This window comes from Humulus lupulus, chromosome 9 (assembly GCF_963169125.1).
Source record: "Humulus lupulus chromosome 9, drHumLupu1.1, whole genome shotgun sequence".
In the NCBI taxonomy this organism is placed as follows: domain Eukaryota; kingdom Viridiplantae; phylum Streptophyta; class Magnoliopsida; order Rosales; family Cannabaceae; genus Humulus; species Humulus lupulus.
In genome coordinates, this window is record NC_084801.1 from 82,180,060 (window position 1) to 82,201,143 (window position 21,084).

The 21,084-nt window shown below is 42.9% G+C and overlaps 1 non-coding gene across 1 annotated transcript; it reads right to left on the bottom strand.

The window, feature by feature from the left end:
* Positions 1–20,649: 20,649 nt before the first annotated feature.
* Positions 20,650–20,756, bottom strand: LOC133803038 (small nucleolar RNA R71). The gene has a single exon (XR_009877770.1). It is a non-coding gene; the product is annotated as a small nucleolar RNA R71 (small nucleolar RNA).
* Between the last annotated feature and the right edge of the window lie 328 nt (positions 20,757–21,084).

Consider the following 21,084-nt stretch of genomic DNA (forward strand, 5'->3'; position numbering starts at 1 on the left):
GAGTTGCTTTGTGTCGAAGTCAACGGACAAGTGCATCCCATTCTTCAACATACTTTGCAGAAACTAGAGGTTCGAGTGGACAACTGAATGTGAAGAGGCCTTCCAAAAGTTGAAGGAGCATATGGCCCAAGCGCCAATCTTGTTGAAACCAGTGGATGCGGAATCACTGTACCTATATTTGGCAGTGTTAGAACACGCCATCAGTGCCACATTAGTGCGAGAAGAGGGAAAGGTCCAACTACCGGTCTATTACGCATGCAAAATGTTGCTGGGCGTGGAGTCCAGATACCCTTTAATCAAGAAATTGACATTTTTCTTACTGACTGCTTCTAGAAAGTTAATACCTTACTTTTAGGCCCACGCCATCAAGTTACTGACGAACCATCATCCGTGACAAGAATTACAGAAACCCGAGTCATCGGGAATACTTTTGAAGTGGGCCATGGAACTGAGTCAGTTCGATATCGCCTATGTCCCAGAATCTCTATCAAGGGACAGGCCCTGGCCGACTTCATTCTGGAATGCACCGGGATAACTGAGGACGAAGAACCTGTTGACCCCATAATGCCCTTTTGGAAGTTCTTCATGGACAGAGCTTCTATTGAGAATGGCGCTGGGGCCAGGGTCATCCTGATGTCCCCTCAAGGTCACCAGTTGCAAAGCGCCTTATGCTTCTAGTTCGAAGCGTCGAACAACGTGGCTGAGCATGAGGCCATGCTGTCCGAATTACACTTAGCTCGGGAGGTAGGGGCAAGAACATTGAAGTCCACATCGACTCCCAGCTGGTCGTCAGGAAGATTTTGGGAGAATACCAAATGAAAAGGGAGAAGATGGCCGCTTATGTGGCGCAGACCCGGGAGTTACTCCAATCTTTTAAAAGATACTTCATCCTCTAGATCCCCAGGGAACATAACGTGTTTGTAGACACGATGGCCTAATTGGCCAAGGATGTTGAAGCAGAACTCCTCGGAGTAGTCCACATTGACCATCTACTCGCACCCAATATTCAAGCTCCCGCAATCATCAATGCCATCGATTACACTACATCCTGGATGGGCCCTCTCATCCAGCATCAAACTGCTGGGGATTTTCTTGCGGACAGGGCCACCGCTAGGAAGCTTCAGTACCAGGCTCCGAGATACTTTATGATGGAGGAAGAATATATTGTTGGGGGTTATCCATGCCCTATCTCAGATGCGTATCGGGGACCGAAATGAGCGTAATTATGCATGAAGTGCTTGAATGCTTTTGCAGAGATCACATAGCCGAACTCAGCTTGTCTAAGAAGATCCTTAGGCAAGGATATTTCTGGCCAACAATGAAGAAAGACTGTGTAGACTACATCCACAAGTGTGAACAATGCCAAAGGTACGCAAAGAACCCACGAGCCCCTCCAACAAAGATAACCCTGATGACAAGTCCCTAGCCTTTTGCAGTTTGGGGAATTGACGTGGTAGGATCCCTCCCGACCAGGAAGGGTGGAATAAAATACACCATCGTAGCCGTCGACTATTACACCAAGTGGGTCGAGGCAAAACCAATGAGCACAATCACCTCGAAAAAGGCCTTGGACTTCATCATCAACAACATTGTGTGCCGATACGACCTCTCTCATAAAATCGTATATGATAATGGGAAGTAATTTGATAGTGTCCACTTCACCGAATTCTATGAAAGACATGGCATCATCAAATATTCTCTGTAGTCGCAAGGCCTCAAGAAAATGGGCAAACAGAGGCCGTGAATAAGATTTTGAAGGGGACATTAAAGAAAAAACTACAAGCCTGCAAGAGCAAGTGGCAGGAAGAGTTGCCCCGCATCCTATGGGTGTATCGTACCATAGAAAGAACATCTACCAGACATACTCCCTATTCAATGGTATACAGATGCGAAGCAGATATCCCAGTAGAAATGGTGGTCCCATCTCACAGTCGAGATACGTATGATTCTGTCTAGAACCACACCTTACTCCAAGAATCCCTAGATCTCATCGAAGAGATCCAGGAAGAATCACAAGTGTAGCTGAAGATGTATCATGGAAAGATCGCAATGCACTTAAACTCAAAAGTTAAGAGTCGGAGGTTTGGAACCAGCGATCTAGTCCTGCAAATAGTCTTCCCCGCATCTCAAGATCCGGGAGTGGGGGTTCTAGGACCAAACTGGGAAGGAACCTATGAGATACAAAATGAAGTATGTCTGGGAACATATCGCTAAAGCGGTTAGATGGAATAGAGGTCTCAAGGGCCTGGAACGCAAAACACCTCCGCCAGTACTATTAGTTGTAACGCCCTAGATAACCAAGACCATTACACTGTGTATTTTAAAATAATTCAGGACTTGCTAATCAAGTCATTTGAACAATAATGTGATCCTTAGGTCAACTATCAAGTTAGGGTTAAAATATTTTGATCACAAACGGTTAATTTTCATTAAACAGATGTTTGATACACGAGATACCTAAAACAAGGTATATGCAATAATACAATCCCCAAAAGCTAATACAATCAAAAGCCTGTTTAATGGCAAAATACAAATTTTAGAGTCCTGTCCCTGTAACTATCCCTTGGCCGTGACGGTCGACCAGCTGACTATGTACACTCTGCCCCGAGAGACCTCCAACTCATGGTTGATCCAGTTTCCCTTTGTCTTTACCTACACCACGTGGCACCCGTGAGCCAAGGCCCAACAAGAAAACCATAAACAGCAAACAAATAAAGCAGCAGTAACATTCAATCAACTTTAATTCAGCCAGTTCAATTATTTAACAGAATTCAAGCATTAAATTGAATAATGGTAAACATGTCATCTCAAATACATATCATAACCAATTACACAAATGCTCAGGGTTGGCACACTTAGGCCGAGCCCTCTGTTTATGTAGCGGACCCCGGCTCACTTAGGCCGAACTGCGTTCAGTTCGCTTATCATCAGTTCCAACACTCTTAGGCTATTCATTCTCATATTACATAACAACCGTACAATCCTACAGTATATTTATTAATTATTGGGAGTCTCAGTCCCATTCACAACCACAAGGGTGGAGTTTTCTTACCTCGAGTCCCGAGTGGAGAATAAAGAGCGGTCCCAAGCACGATCCTAAGTCCTTAGCCTTGGCAATAAACCTAGTCACAGTACAAATGGGTAACTATCAATTCCTAATCCAAATAAATGCTTAGGGAACAAATATTAGTCTCTGGGACCTCGAATTCTCCTAAATAGGGTAGTAGAATTCATCTCGAGCGCCTAGGTTTGAATCCCCGAGCCTCCCCAAGATTAAAACCATGTTTTCCCTTAATTCCCCATTTAGGGTCTCGACTTGCCCTTGAGGGCCGCGACCCACCCCTAAGACAGAGGCCAAGCCCTCCCTGCTGGAGGGCATGGGCTGCAACTTGTACCCCTCCAGGTCGCGGCACGCCTGGTGAACTAGAGGCTCCCAGCCTCCAAAAACACGTGGGTCGCGGCGCCTAAAGAACAAGGCCGCGACCCAAGCCCCTAAACCCAGAAAAACCACCTTTTCTTAGCATTTCTCGCCTAGCTTAAACCCAAACCAGTAGCCAAACCTAAATTCAAGCCAAAAATTCCTATCCTTATATCCCAACCATCACAACTAATCTATAATCATTTTCTTACACCATTCCACACCCAAAACCTGCTAACAAACCAAAACTCATTCAAACTCTAACCTTTAACATAGTTTCAACAGAATTTAGAGAAACCAACTTGCATTCTTACCTTAGATTGTAGCCTAATTCCTCAGCAATGACTTTGGATGATCCTAGCTTGATCCCCTAGGTTCCCACAGCTGAATTCCCAGCTTCACTTCCTGATTTTTTCTTCTTCTAGCTTCAAAGTTCTTCTTAGGCTTAGAGAGGGAATGAAATAACGTGTAAGAGGGAAAGGAAGAGAAAGCTTGAGGGTATTATGATATATTCCACTATGTTCCAATCACTCAGCCTAAGTCTAACTCTTCCCACTTTATCCCTTTAACTCCAAAATGACTACTTTACCCCTTAAACTTACTCAGCCCTATAATGATTCCCAAGGGTAAAACGGTCTTTTCCCGATTCCCGCTAATTCCTCAAGTCATCCTACCATTTTCCCAATTAACCCCGACACGTTCAATTAATTACCAAATGCTTATTCATTACTCAATAAATCACAAAATATTCTCTAAATTCCCAAAATACCCTCAGGCTCCCTCCGAGCCGGGTATTAAACCCTGCTGTGACTATTTCGCTATTCTGCTCACTAGGACCGTCTCGAGCCATATACTAAAAATTTATCCACATAATAATTTGGTCTCAACCATTTATGGCATATAATCACATTTATGCCCTTAACGGGCCAAAATTATAAATACGCCCTTATAAACAGTAAAGGGCCCACATGCATATCTAATACTCATAAACATGCATATAATATATTCACATAATCACATTAATCATGCATTCCACATAGTCACGTATTTAATCAATTAAACACACATATATCCAATTATGCTCTCCCAACACGCTAATCAAGGCACTAAACCCTATTAGTAAATTTGGGTCGTTACAACTAGTAGTTGGGCGGATCTAATTCTGCTCTTTCTAACATTTTTTATTTCAAGTAATGTACGCCCCATGGCCATTTTTTTTTTATGAAAATGGTGTGGACAAAACACAATAAGAAATGTTGTAAGAAAACTAAAAGTTCACATCCGTCCTTAATTTTTACACGAACAAGTGGCCTAAGACTACACTCTTTGGTCACTTGGGGGGTAGAACCATCTATACAAGTGCAGGATTAAAGACAAAAAATGATGCAAAGCTCAGATCTTAGTCCCTATCTACACTCGTATAGACTAGGGGGTTCAAAACCCAACTCCCAGCAAAAATGGATGCAAGGCTCAAAGCTGTAACACCCTAATACCTTAGAGCCGTTACTAAGTGAGTTTAAAACAGAAATCATGCTTTTGACTGACTCTACGTGGTTTCTAAAACCAAAAGTGTGACTAAACCAGAATTTAAGGCTGTACTCTTTGAAAATGTTTAGTTTCATTGAAATCATTAAGTATCAAACATCTGGGATCCCAAAAATAAGGTTTACAAAGTATTTACAACTCAAAAATAGATTTACACCAGGTTAACTATCAAAAGAATAAGTTAATACAGTCATATACAAAATGCCCCCAACCAAAGCAGTCGGGCAGGCCGAACATGTACGCGCCGCCCCCACACTCTCCATACTCATGGCCGGTTGACTGACTCCATGCTTTTACCTACCACTCAGAGCACCCGTGAGCCGAAGCCCAGCAAGAAAACCCAAATAGTACATAACATATGCATAGAATATAGCTGACATAATCCACTGATAAATAGGAAAACCATCAGATAGAACAAGCACGGCTATGTCGCCCCAGAGGCCTTACCAAAGCCTGGGGTCTCGGTCCTAACCATCAGGATAACTCATGTATCCCTTGGGTCCCACCCTGGCTATAAGCACCCCATGTGCTGAGTGTTACTTCCGGCCCCAAGGCCGTACCCGGCCTTCGCCGCTCTCGGCCTTAGCCGTTCATTTCATTATAATTACACATATAGTACATTTCGAAATAATCATTCAAAAATATAACAATTCATTTAAGGTTGTACATTTGAACATAATACAATCTAGGGACATGCCCTGCAATAGCACTGTGGGCCCATGCCCTGATCTCGGGTGTTACAGTTTTTTTACCTGTATCCCGAGCTTTCCTGATGCACTAAGGTCACAAGCACGGTCCTCTAGCACGAGCCTTTCCGAAATCCTAGTCACAACACACATAAAACACTTTTAATACTAACCAAACCCAAAACCACTTCCCGGGACCAATTCCACACTCTCGGGACTCTCAAATTCCTAAAACAAATCATTGGAAACATCCCCCGAACCCCCGGAGCAAAAGCTCAAAATTGCAAAATTTCAAGTCCTGAAAATGGCCTAGCGCCGCGGCGCTACCCAAGAGGGCCGCGGCGCCCAGAAAGTCAGAGAGCCTCCCCTGACTGGAAACATCCTCGCGCCGCGGCGCCCAAGAACAGGGCTGCGACACTCCTTCGCGAACCCAGATTTTCTGGGTTTTTCTCCTCCAATTCCCTCATCCAAAACACCTCTAAACCAGCCCAAACACATATCTCAACCCCAAAACCAAATTGAAACCTCAAATGAACCATCTAACAACCTATAGACACTAGTATCAAGATCAAAAACACAATCACACCAAAAAATCCACACCTTTGATTTCAACTTCAGAAAATTTAAACCCATAGCTCAAAACTTAAACCATGATTCAATTTCTTAAATCAAAACAGAAATGTAACGCCCTACATCCTTAGAGCCGTTACCAAGTGAGTTTTAAGACAAAACAGTGTGCAATGAACTCGCTAACCGAGGTTTTTAAAACGAAAGTGTGACTAATTAAATGCTAAGGCTGTAATCCTTGAAAATGTGTTGTTTCGCTAAAAACTTCTAGTATTAAACATTTGGGATCCCAAGATAAGGTTTGAAAACTATTTACATCTTTAAATAAGTTCACAGCTGATTAGTTATAAAATCATAGATTATTACAGCCATTTCTCAAATAAACCCCCAACCAAAGCAGTCGAGCAGGCCAAACATGTACGCGTCACTTCACGCTCTCCGTACTCATGGTTGGTTGACTCAAACTATGCCCTTACCTGCAACACAGAGCACCCGTGAGCCGAAGCCCAGCAAGAAAACTCAAGCAATTCATAACATATGCAAATTATACCGTTAATCATATCAGATAGCCCACAGAAAAACAGGTCAACCATTAGACTAAGCAAACACGGCCATGCCGCCCCAGAAGCCTTACCAAAGCCTGGGGTCTCGGTCCTCACCGTAAGGATATCACATGTATCCACTGGGTCCTACCCTGACTATAAGCATCCCATGTGCTAAGTATTACTTCCGGCCCCACTGCCGTTCTCGGCTCCATTGCCGTTCTCGGCTCCGTTGCCGTTTTATTCCACTATAATCACATATAGCATAACTCAAACAACATTCAAACAAATATCAATTCATTTAAGTCTGCACCCTAACATGTAATGAAATATAGGGCCGTGCCCCGCAATCACACTATGGGCCCATGCCCTATTCTACGGGTGCTATAGTTTTCTTACCTGACGATTCGATAGCCTTGATCACCTGACTCCTTGAGCACGATCCCACTCGAGCCTTAGCGCACACCTAGGCACAAACATAGGTCAAAGTCAACATCGAACCCCAAGTCCGAATACCTAGCCTCGGGACCACTCCCGAGCCCCCGGGAAGTCCTAGATCCCCAAAACAAAGTGGCGGAATCGAGCCCCGAACCCTAGGTCAAAATCCCTCACAAATAACCCAAAAACCCCTTCTGTGAACAGTGCAGCGCTACAGCGCTCTAAAGAGGGCGTTGTAGCGCTATAAGCAGAACCACACCCCCAGGAACAGGGCCTAGCGCTACAGCGCCCACTGACTAGCGCTGTAGTGCTAGTTGCAGACCAGCACTACCCAAAATCGCCTCCTGCGATTTCCTTCTACCATTTCAACCCCAAACTTGTCCAAATCATTACCAAACTCAAAATCAAGCATATAAACACTCTCCATTCATCGCAAGCATCCCCAAATCTCAAAACCCAAGAACACACATCCTAAATCACAAGATTCACCATCGATGAACCCTAAACCCAGAAATTCAGTCAAACAACAAAGTTAAGGACTTAGAAATCATACCATTGATGAAATTTCGACCTTGATTCAACCCTAGGCCTCCTTAGCTTGCTCTCCCTCAAAGCTTGCCCAGAAATTCCCTAAAGTTCCCATCAACTTGGCTCAAAACACAGCTCAAACCAGCAAAACCCTTAAAATTGAAATCTCTAAAAACTTACCTCAAAAGTTCATGTGTTCTTGCTAATCCTTGCCAAATCTTCAAGTCTAACTTTAAGATCCTTGATGCTCAGCCTATCATTGCTCTCCACTAAGCTTTTCTCCAAGAAATTTGAAGAGAAATGGTGCAAAAATGCACAAACCGCCCCTTTGGAAAACCCCTCTGTTTTCACTGTTTTCTTTCTTTTTCTTTTTCTTTCTTTTCATTCTTTTTCTCCACAGCCATCACACTCTCTCTATAAATCCCACTAAGTGTATAAAGCCTCAATAATAAATCTCTAAAAAGCCAATTGACCAAAATGCCCTCCCTATAAATTCTAAACTCTTTTGTCCAAGTAGGGCCATTTTAGTCATTTTACTCAATTCCCGCTAATCCTCAAGTGTCTCTAATATTTTCCCGTTGCCTTCCAATACCTGATAAATCACCAAATATGTATTCCTTACTATCAAAATTAACCTCAATATATTCTCTAAATTCCTGCTTATACCCCCAGGCTTAACCCATGCCGGGTATAAATTCTTCCTTGACTTTCCGCTAATCCGCTCACTGGGATCGTCTCGAGTCACAAGTCACAGATACATCCACATACCAATGTGGTCTCAACCATCATCACATAATAATACAGTTATGCCCCAAAATGGCCAAAATTACAATTATGCCCTTCTAACACAATCAGGGCCTACATGCATACTAATACACATAGTCATGCATCTCAAATAGTCAAATAGTCATATAACATGCTTTAAATCATAATCATGCATTTAACTCATCAAAGTCACACATAAATCCCATCATGCCCTCCTGGCACGCTAATCAAGGCCCTTAAGCCTTATTAGCGAATTTGGGTCGTTACAAGAAACAAACCTTAAATTTGCATAAAATCCTTACCTCAAGTGGAGAATCCACCCTATAAGCTTCCTTGATCTCCTCCTAAGCTCCCACTTCAACCCCTTCTACACTTCATCCTCTTGCCCTAGCTTTCTCTTTCTTCTAGTCTTTTTTCTCTTCAATTTTTAGCAAATCATCAAATGACCCAATGCCCAAACCGTGTACCCAATATCCCAGCTGAAAATTGTCTATTTCCCTTGCCAAATGACTACTTTACCCCTTCCTAATAACCCTTCCTAAGTAAGCCTTCAAGGGCACTCTTGTCCTTCCACTTCTATTTTAATTCTACCATCTTCCATCTAACACTTGTTACTCAAGGCAGTTACAAATGGTTACCCAGGTTACTCAATTGCCAATAACTATAACCTTTAGTTCTCAATTCAACTTACAAAATTCCTAAAGTACCCCTAGGCTCCTCCCGAGCCGGGTACAAAATCCCGTTGTGACGTTTAGACTAAATAGCTCGCTAGGACCGTCTCAACGCGTGCATCACAATAAAAACACCACACTCACACGGCACAAATCACATAATACAATTATCACATTTATGCCCTCAACGGGCTAAAATTACCAGTTTACCCCTAACATACAAACGGGGGCTCACATGCATCTGTATACAACCTAATCATGCATTCTAATCACATATTCAATCATATTCATATAATATCATGTCAATTTACTTCTCGCCCTCCAGGCATGCTTAAACAAGGTCTTAAACCTTCTTAGAAACTTGGGGTGTTACAATTATCCCCTCCTTACAAGAATTTCGTCCTCGAAATTACCTGAACAACTCGGGATGCCGCTCCCGCATATCCGACTCAAGTTCCCATGTCGCCTCTTCAGTCTTGCTGTTCCTCCACAGCACTTTAACCAAGGAGATGGTCTTGCTCCGTAAGACTTTGTCCTTTCTATCAAGGATCTGAACAGGCTTCTCCTCATTTGATAAATCCTAATCCAATTCCAAGTTTCCATAGCTCAAAACATGAGTAGTATCTGATACATACTTCCGGAGCATGGATACATGAAACACATCATGAACCCCTGATAGAGCTGGAGGCATTGCTAACCTGGAAGCCACCTCCCCGACTCGCTCTAGAACCTCAAAGGGGCCAACAAACCTGGGACTCAGCTTGCCCCGAATGCTGAATCGTTTTACTCCTCTCAGGGGTGAAGCCCTGAGGAATACATGATCACCAACCTGAAATTCCACGCTCCTGCGTCTCTGATCTGAATAACTCTTCTGGCGACTCTGGGAGGCGAGCATACGAGCTCTAATTTTCTCAAGTGCCTCATTGGTCCTCTGAACCATCTCAGGACCTAAATACCTTCTCTCACCTGCCTCATCCCAGTGAATCGGTGATCTGCACTTTCTTCCATATAGCATCTCATACGGAGCCACTCCGATAGTCTCCTTATAACTATTATTGTACGAGAACTCAATCAAAGGGAGATACCTAATCCAAGATCCCCCAAAATCCAACACACAAGCTCGTAACATATCCTCCAGTATCTGAATCGTCCTCTCAGACTGTCCATCTGTCTGAGGGTGATAAGCGGTACTAAACCGTAGTCGTGTGCCCATTGCCTTCTGCAGGATCTCCCAAAACTTGGAGGTGAAGGTGGGGTCTCTATCAGAAACTATCGACCTTGGAGCCCCATGAAGTCGAACAATTTCCTTCACATAAAGCTCTGCATACTGCTCCACAGTATAAGTTGTCTTCACATGTAAGAAGTGGGCAGACTTAGTATACCTGTCCACAATCACCCACACCGAATCATGCTGACCCACGGTCTTCGGTAATCCAACCACAAAGTCCATGGCAATATCTTCCCATTTCCACTCGGGAATCCCTAGAGGCTGTAATAATCCTGCTGGCCTCTGATGTTCAGCCTTAATCTGCTGACAGGTTAAGCATCTAGCCACATAGTCCACTACGTCCCTCTTCATGCCTGACCACCAATACAAAACCTTTAAGTCATGGTACATCTTCGTAGAATCTGGGTGCAAGGAGTAGGGAGTGGTATGAGACTCGTCCAGAATCTCTCGCCGAATGTCTGGATCAATCGGAACACAAATCCTTCCTTTGTACTTCAATAAACCCATCTCAGAGATAGAGAAGTCCTTAGCTGCTTCAGTTAGGACATTCTCTCTACGTTCAACTAATTGGGGGTCCCTTCCCCGTGCTTCCTTAATCCTCTCAAGGAGCGTTTACTGGAGAGTAATGTTGGCTAACCTACCAACCACTAACTCTATACCTGCTCTGGCCATTTCCCCGGCTAGTCTGTCAGATATCTGCCTCGAACTATACAGCTGTCCTGGGCCCCTCCGGCTCAATTCATCAGCCACTACATTAGCCTTCCCAGAATGGTATAGGATATCATAATCGTAATCCTTTACCAGCTCTAGCCACCGTCTCTAGCGCATATTCAAGTCCTTCTGGGTAAAGAAATACTTTAAACTTTTGTGATCTGTGTATATCTCGCATCTCTCTCCATACAGATAGTGTCTCCAAACCTTAAGTGCGAATACCACTGCAGCTAACTCCAGGTCATGCGTGGGATATCTCTGCTCATACTCCTTTAGTTGCCTTGATGCATAAGCTATCACTTTCCCAGCCTGCATCAACACGCATCCCAGACCCTGTCTAGAAGCGTCACAATAGACCACAAATTTCTCATAATCTGACGGCAGGCTCAGCACTGGTGCAGTAATCAACCGCCGCTTGAACTCCTTAAAGCTGTTCTCACATCGATCTGTCCACACATACTTGGTCTTCTTCCTTGTCAATTCTGTCAATGGAGTAGCAATTCTGGAGAACCCCTCTACAAACCGCCGGTAGTAACCTGCTAGTCCAAGGAAACTTCTAACTTCAGGAACACTGCTGGGTCTAGGCCAATCTCTCACTGCTTCTGTCTTGCTTGGGTTGACCAGTAACCCATCCTTACTGATAATATGGCCTAGAAATGAAACTTGCGATAACCAGAACTCGCATTTGCTAAACTTAGCATATAGCTTATGCTCTCTCAGCCGCTGCAACACCAGGCGCAGATGATGCTCATGCTCTGTCTCTGACTGGGAGTACACTAGGATATCATCAATAAATACAATCTCAAACTTATCCAGATAATCCTTGAAAATTCTGTTCATCAAATCCATAAATGCTGCTGGGGCATTGGTTAATCCAAAGGACATAACCAGAAATTCATAATGCCCATACCGTGTCCGAAAAGCAGTCTTTGGTACGTCCTCTTCTTTGATCCTCAATTGATAATAGCCTGATCGAAGATCAATCTTTGAAAACACTATACTCCCTTGAAGCTGATCAAATAAATCGTCGATCTTAGGTAATGGATACTTGTTCTTGATGGTCAACTTATTCAACTCCCTATAGTCAATGCACATCCGGAGCGATCCATCCTTTTTCTTAACAAATAATACCGGAGCACCCCATGGCGAGAAACTCGGTCTGACAAACCCCAAATCCAGTAGTTCCTGCAACTGAATCTTCAATTCCTTTAATTCTGCTGGAGCCATTCTGTAGGATGCCTTGGACACTGGCTCTGCTCCCGGAGCCAACTCTATGACGAACTCAATCTCCCGCTGTGGCTGCAATCCTGGCAGATCTGCTGGAAACAAGTCTGGAAACTCACAGACCACTCTGGTTTCATTCGGTCCCACTGCCGCCACCTTGGAGGAATCTACAATACTTGCTAGGAATCCTATGCAACCCTCCTGCATCAGGTCTCTATCCTTAAGTGCTGAGATCATAGGCACCCGAGGTCCATTCACCGCTCCCACAAACACAAAGGGTGCCTCGCCTTCTGGTTCAAAGGTCACCATTCACCGCTTACAGTCAATTGTTGCTCCATACCGCGTTAACCAATCCATTCCTAGTATTATATCAAAATCGTCCATATCTAGTTCAACCAGGTCAACAAACAATTCTCTACCGTCTATAACTACTGGTAATGCTCTAACCCACCTCCTAGAGACTACCAGTTCTCCTGTTGGCAATAAAGTATGAAAACCCCTAGCATACAAAATACTAGGTCTACAAAGCTGATCAATCACCCTAGCAGATACAAATGAGTGAGTAGCACCCGAATCAATCAATGCAGTATACAAGGAACCAGCGCTAAAAATCTGACCTGTCACCACAGAGGGACTGGCCTCAGCCTTAGTCTGAGTCAAAGTGAAAACCCTAGCAGGGGCGAGGCTGTCTCCCTGCCTTGGCTCCTCTTTCTTAGCCTGCGGGCAGTCTTTCTTCAAGTGGCTGGTGCTCCCACAAATAAAGCATGCCCTGGTCCGGCACTCGCCCTGATGCCGTCGCCTGCATCGAGGACACATCGGAAAGTTCCTCCAGCTGTCATTTCCGCCCTGACGGCCACAAACAGAGTCGCGAACTCTCCTATCAGAACCATAAGGAGCAAATGAATCTGGTGCTATTCTTTTCTGCTCACTGGGGCCGCTGCCCCGACTAGGCCCAGAAGAAGAAGGCACTGCCCTCCTAGTATCGCGCCTAGCAGCGCTATCTTTCCAGATCTGATCCTCAGCCCTCTCAGCAGTAAGGGCCTTATCCACAACTTGTGCATAAGTAGTCTCTGGAGCCAATGTAATACTCACATCACGGGCGATCATTACATTCAATCCCCGTATAAACCTATCCCTCCTGGTCGCATCAGTCGACACTAGCTCTGGCGCAAACTTCTCCAATCTGTCAAATACCAGGGCGTACTCGGTGACAGATAACGTGCTCTGAGTCAGGTTGATAAACTCATCAGCTTTCGCAGCTCAAACTGCTACGCTGTAGTACTTCTCGTTAAAAATGCTCTTGAACTCTTCCCAAGTCATAGTTGCAGTATCCCTTCGCTGCCTTACTACATCCCACCATATTCGTGCATCATTTCTAAGCATATAACTGGCACAATCAACCTTTTCCTTTCCTTCAACCCTCATGAAGTCCAAGATTACAGAAATTGTACTCATCCATTGCTCAGCCTACAGTGGGTCTGCTCCGCCCTCAAAGGTAGGAGGTTGTTGTTTCCTTAATCTTTCATACAGAGGTTCCAACCTATTCTCAGTCACAGGTTGAACCGGAGCTGGTGCTACACTCGGCTGTAGTGGTAACCCAGTGGCTGGTGGAGGAGCCTGTTGCCTCAACTGACTAAGTTCCTCCTCTGTTCTCTTCAATCTAGCCTCCATTTCGGCTAAAATTTGCTGCCAGTTCTGAGGGACAAGTGGAGGGTCCTGACCCTGGTTGTCATCCTCGGCCCGAATGCCGCGGAGTCTCGATGATTGGCGGGGCATTACAACTAAATGCCTGCAATCAGTGACACCGCTCATCAGGCAGGATAACAAGGTCCAATTTCCACCTCTCAATCTCAACAACAACCAAGATCAACAAACCAAAATGGCATATAGATATCATACAGCACACAACGGGCCTTGCCCTGGCATCATGCATATGTTATTTCACTCATCATGCTCATAATAACTTAAGCAGGCACACAAAGCATTAAACATATATTCAGATATATTGACCAACAATACCAATCAACCCTGAGTCGAGCTTTTCAATGGCAGCGTGCGTACATGTTCGGTCAATCTCCAGAACCAATAAACCTTGGCTCGCTCTGATACCAAGTTGTAACGCCCTACTACCTTAGAGCCGTTACTAAGTGAGTTTAAAATAGAAATCGTGCTTTTGACTGACTCTACGTGGTTTCTAAAACCAAAAGTGTGACTAAACCAGAATTTAAGGCTGTACTCTTTGAAAATGTTTAGTTTCATTGAAGTCATTAAGTATCAAACATCTGGGATCCCAAAAATAAGGTTTACAAAGTATTTACAACTCAAAAATAGATTTACACCAGGTTAACTATCAAAAGAATAAGTTAATACAGTCGGGCAGGCCGAACATGTATGCGCCGAACATGTATGCGCCGCCCCCACGCTCTCCATACTCATGGCCGGTTGACTGACTCCTTGCTTTTACCTGCCACATAGAGCACCCGTGAGCCGAAGCCCAGCAAGAAAACCCATATAGTACATAACATATGCATCGAATATAGCTGACATAATCCACTGATAAATAGGAAAACCATCAGACAGAACAAGCACGGCCATGCCGCCCCAGAGGCCTTACCAAAGCCTGGGGTCTCAGTCCTCACCGTCAGGATAAGTCATGTATCCCTTGGGTCCCACCCTGGCTATAAGCACCCCATGTGCTGAGTGTTACTTCCGGCCCCAAGGCCGTACCCGGCCTTCGCCGCTCTCGGCCATAGCCATTCATTTCATTATAATCACACATATAGTACATTTTGAAATAATCATTCAAACATATAACAATTCATTTAAGGTTGTACATTTGCACATAATACAATCTAGGGCCATGCCCTGCAATAGCACTGTGGGCCCATGCCCTGATCTTGGGTGTTATGGTTTTCTTACCTGTATCTTGAGCTTTCCTGATGCACTAAGGTCACAAGCACGGTCCTCTAGCACGAGCCTTTCCGAAATCCTAGTCACAACACACATAAAACAATTTTAATACTAACCAAACCCAAAACCACTTCCCGGGACCAATTCCATACTCTCGGGACTCTCAAATTCCTAAAACAAATCATTGGAAACATCCCCCGAACCCCCGGAGCAAAAGCTCAAAATTGCAAAATTTCAAGTCTTGAAAATGGCCTAGCGCCGTGGCGCTACCCAAGAGGGTCGCGGCGCCCAGCAAGTCAGAGAGCCTCCCCTGACTGGAAACATCCTTGCGTCGCGGCGCCCAAGAATAGGACCGCGGCGCTCCTTCGCGAACCCAGATTTTCTGGGTTTTTCTCCTCCAATTCCCTCATCCAAAACACCTCTAAACCAGCCCAAACACATATCTCAACCCCAAAACCAAATTGAAACCTCAAATGAACCATCTAACAACCTATAGACACTAGTATCAAGATCAAAAACACAATCACACCAAAAAATCCACACCTTTGATTTCAACTTCAGAAAATTTAAACCCATAGCTCAAAACTTAAACCATGATTCAATTTCTTAAACCAAAACAGAAACAATCCTTAAATTTTCATAAAATCCTTACCTCAAGTGGGGAATCCACCCTATAAGCTTCCTTGATCTCCTCCTAAGCTTCCACTTCAGCCCCTTCTACACTTCTTCCTCTTGCCCTAGCTTTCTCTTTCTTCTAGTCTTTCTTCTCTTCAATTTTTATCAAAACATCAAATGACCCAATGCCCAAACTGTGTACCCAATATCCCAGCTGAAAATTGTCTATTTCCCTTGCCAAATGACTACTTTACCCCTTCCTAATAACCCTTCCTAACTAAGCCTTCAAGGGCACTCTTGTCCTTCCACTTCTATTTTAATTCTACCATCTTCCATCTAACACTTGTTACTCAAAGCAGTTACAAACGGTTACCCAGGTTACTCAATTGCCAATAACTATATCCTTTAGTTCTCAATTCAACTTACAAAATTCCTAAAGTACCCCTAGGCTCCTCCCGAGCCTGGGACAAAATCCCGTTGTGACTTTTAGACTAAATAGCTCGCTAGGATCGTCTCGACGCGTGCATCACAATAAAAACACCACACTCACACGGCACAAATCACATAATACAATTATCACATTTATGCCCTCAACGGGCTAAAATTACCAGTTTACCCCTAACATACAAACGGGGGCTCACATGCATCTGTATACAACCTAATCATGCATTATAATCACATATTCAATCAAATTCATATAATATCATGTCAATTTACTTCTCGCCCTCCAGGCATGCTTAAACAAGGTCTTAAACCTTCTTAGAAACATGGGGTGTTACAAAAGCCCAGTCTTAACTCGGATTCGTGTGGTCCGGTGGGTTTCAACAGAAAAAGGGATGCAAGGCTCAAAGCCTAGTCCTAGCCCAGACCCATATTGTCTGGAAGGTTCAAAACCCAACTCTTAAAAAAGGATACAAGGCTCAAAGCCCAGTCCTAACCTGGATCCATATGGTCCGGGGGGTTCAAAACCCAACTCCAAAAAAGAGTGGTCTAAACCTAACATGGTCAAGGATAATCTAGTCACGGTTCCCCTAGAACTGTCCAGGACCGTTGGTGTAACGTCCTAGAAATTCAGAAAGATAATTCAAGCTTTTTTTAGCATGCCGGAGGGTGTAATTTAATATTTGTGCAATTAAATGTGTGTAATTATGAATATAAATGTAATTATGTGAATTTAATTATGTTTAAAGCCACAGGCTTGGTAAAATTAGTGAGAATAAGCGATATTTTTGCAAAAGAGTGAAAGGATTAGGTTACCCTTGAGTTTTAGTATAGAAGTGAGTTAGAGGGAGGAGTAGAATGGTCATTTAGGCTCCAAATTAGACAAACCCACAGCTGAAGGTTAGCCTTCACGTTCTAGGCTTCTCAAGAGTCCCTTGGTTAGTTGGTTCAAGTTTTCAAGAAGAAAGAGGAGAGCACAAGACAAGGCAACTAGTTTTTGAAGGAAATCGGAAGTGAATTCAAATTGAGGAAGAGATTAGTAGCCATCCACAATTAGGAATCTCAAAATCTAAGAGTTTTCATGTGGTTTTAGGTCTTTTATGTTGTTCTTGAGGAATGTGAATTTGATTTTTGAATTTGCGTTTTGGGATGAAGTTTTGAAGAACTTAAGCTTGGGAATTTGAGGATTGAAGCTTGGAGTGGCATTGGAGAAAGCCTAGGGTCGAAATTCTACTCTAAAGGTAAGGATTCCTTTAAGTATTTTAAAAGTTTCTGGTTAGGGTTAAGCTTTGTGCAATTTTAGATCATTGAGTGATTTGGACTTTAGATGTGAGTTTGGTTTTGTTTCTGATGCACATGTGCTGTTTATGTTATTTATTAGGAGTTTTGGGTCCAATTAGGACTTGGGTACACTTGGGGAATGATTTGGGTAAGCTTGGGTTTAGAGAAATGGTGGAAAAACCAGTGTTCATTACTGGGTTCAGTAGGGAGTGCTACAACGCTGCTCTTTGGGCGCTATAGTGCTTGGGGTCCTTTTGGGTTCTTGTAAGTAGTTCTACAGCGCTAGGCAAAATTCCAAAGGGATTTTTTTTTCTTCAGTTTTTGAGAATTTGGTCCAGGGGGTTTAGGGGTTGATTCCACCACCCCATTTGGTGGAATTGGAGTTTCCGAGAGCATGGTATTTGTTTATGGAATCGAATTGTAATGAGGATGCTATTTATGGTTTGTGACAAGGTGACTGCTTAGGCTTTGGGACAGGATCTGTGAATATTATTCTATGTGAAGCATGTTTGTGAGTGAACGACAGAGGCCAGGAACGGCAAGAAGCCGGGAACGAAAAATGGACGAGATCATCGTTGAGCATGCTAAGTGTAGGTCGTTAGGGCGAGACCCTCCTAGGATGCTGGAGCCACCTTCTCGGTGAAGATCGCGAATCCAGGGCCTGGTAAAGCACACGGGATGGCGTTGGCCGCTATGTGTTTAGCCCGTTGGCTGTGTTGTTATATATTGTGGATTTTTATGTATATGTCATATGTTTTGTGTTGAGTTTTCTTGCTGGGCTTCGACTCCGGATGCTCTGTGGTGGAGGTAAGGGAAAAAGAAGGGTCGACCAACCATGAGTGTGGAGAGCGTGGAGAGATGGGTACATGTTTGGTCTACCTGGCTGCCACGACCAGGGATATTTTGGGAAAGTGTATTGTAATGTTTGTTTTGTCGCCTAGGTCGACTGATAAATCTTGAATAAAGAGCTATTTCATGTGCTTTTGAGCTTATACTTGTGAAAAAAATCTTGGGTGATGTTAGTTTATTTTTAACTTTTGTAGCTAACTTTGGTGTTTGCATGATCTTAGTTAAGTCTAGTTATTTTTGTAGTTTTTAATAGCCAATGGTTAAAAGATAATAGTTTCATGAATAGATATTTGTACAAAAAATGAATTAACATGTGAAACTATCTAAATTGAATTTTGGATGGCTGAATTATCAGGTGTTGCTGCAGCAAAGCATTTTGCTGAAGCATTTTGATCAGGCAGCTCTTGGGCACCTAGAATACATGGCAAGTCAATGGGTGAGCTGGAATAGTGGCTGAGGTGGCAAGTACAGAAAGCTTGAGTCAAAAATTGGGAGAACATGACAAAAGATAAGAGGAACTCACGTTTTTTACAAGGAGGGCAATATTGTAGTTTTGAGGCTAAAGGAGGAAACCTAGAATACACTAAAACAAGCATTAGCTAAAATATTGAGGGAGGCAGCGATTTTTGTAAAAGAAAAACCAGCAAGAAGAAGGAAAGAAACCCAGAAATCAGCAAGGAAGAAGGAGGACGAAAAAGAGAGCTCAAGCATCATTTTGGATTTGTTCTTTCATCTATTCCTAAACTCCATTTTTATATTTTCTAAGTGAATTCCGAATCTGAATATTATGGGCTGTTTTGATTGTTGATTGATTTTTATTAACTCAGCCATGAACTAATTTTTAGGTGGCTTGAATTGTTGATGAACCCTATGTTATAGTCTAGTAATTTCATGCACTTTATTTTAGTAAAATCTCTCTTGTTCATTCAAGTGTGCTTATATTAATTTCATGTTGTTGTTTGGCTAGCAATGTCTAGATATCCAGTTATGTTTAATGCTAGAAAGATTAAATGTACTGGAAGAACTTGGATGACACAGGTCATAATCTAGGTTAGATTATGTTAGTAAGTAACATAGGGATGTGTTATTTGCCTTGTGTAACTTTTGAGAATTAAACTTTGAATTTGCATTCTTAAATCTGGTTTTGCATAGGAATATGTTTAATTAAGTAAAATAATTAATATAAAATTTTGGAAAGTTTTATGAGTGTTTAATGAATTCTTGTTAACCTGGGAGTTTTGCTAGAGTATTGATGCCGCAATTTATTCAGGATGATTAATATAGGGGAAATCAATAATTCAAGTCCATTTTGCAATCCATATATCTCTTTCAATTTTCTTGCTTAGTTCAGTTTTAATTTCATTATTTCCATTTTTTTAATATTTTGCTCAACCTATAAACAACTCATTTGATTTTTAGTACTTTTAAGTTGTGTAGTAATTGCTTTGCTTATTTTTCTATTTTACAATCCCTGTGGAGACGATTTACTATTCATTATATTACCTGTGTGACTGCGTGCACTTGTGTATTTAAATCATATATTAATTTATCACAACATGTTTTTGGCGCCGTTGCCGGGGATTGGAATTAGAAATTTTTGTAATATCAATTACTTGCAATTTATTTTTTCTTTGTTGAGTTGACTTTGTTTGCTTGGTCTTGTGTTTTCTCAGGTGATTTACTATATGAACGAGCAAGAAGACATTGAACTAGCTCCTATTGACCCTAAGATTGAAAGAACAGTTAGAAGAAGACTAAGGGAACAGCGGGCTAAAAATCACCTTAATATGGCTGAAGAGGTTGGAGGAGTTGAGGGTGCTAATAATGTCACTAACGCAATTGCTATGGTTGATGATAGAGAGAGAGAGCCATAAGGGAGAATGCTGCCCCCATGTTTAATTAGCTCAATCTGGGCATTGTTAGGCCTGAAATTCAAGCACCCTAATTCGAGTTAAAGCCCGTGATGTTCCAAATGTTGCAAACAGTGGGTCAATTTAGTGGGCTGCCTACTAAGGACCCTCATCTTCATCTTTGTTCATTTTTGGAGGTGAGTGATTCTTTCAAGCTACAAGGAGTGAGTGATGAGGCCCTAAGGTTGAAATTGTTCCCTTTCTCTATAAGGGATGGAGCTAGAGCTTGGCTAAACACTCTTCCTCCCGACTCGGTGACTACATGGAATGAGTTGGCTGAAAAATTCTTGATGAAGTACTTTCCTCCTACCAAAAATGCCAAGTTTCGCAATGAAATCATGTCATTTCAGCAGCTGGAAGATGAATCATTTTGTAAAGCTTGGGAGAGATTCAAGGAGTTATTGAGGAAATGCCCAGACCATGGGATTCCGCATTGTATCCAAATGGAAACTTTCTACATTGGGCTCAATTCTTCCACTCGCATGGCGTTAAATGCTTCAGCTAATGGGGCTATTCTCTCAAAGTCCTATAATGAATCCTATCAGATTTTGGAGAAGGTAGCTCGCAACAATTATCAATGGTCCAATGCTAGAGCCTCAACAAGTCAAAAAGTGGCTGGTATACTTGAAATGGATGCATTGACAACTTTTACCGCTCAAGTTTCTTCAATGACTAACCTTCTCAAGAACATGAGTTTGGGGGGAATGGTACAACCAGCTGCTATGGGAAAAGTTGCTGATGTGTCTTGTGATTAT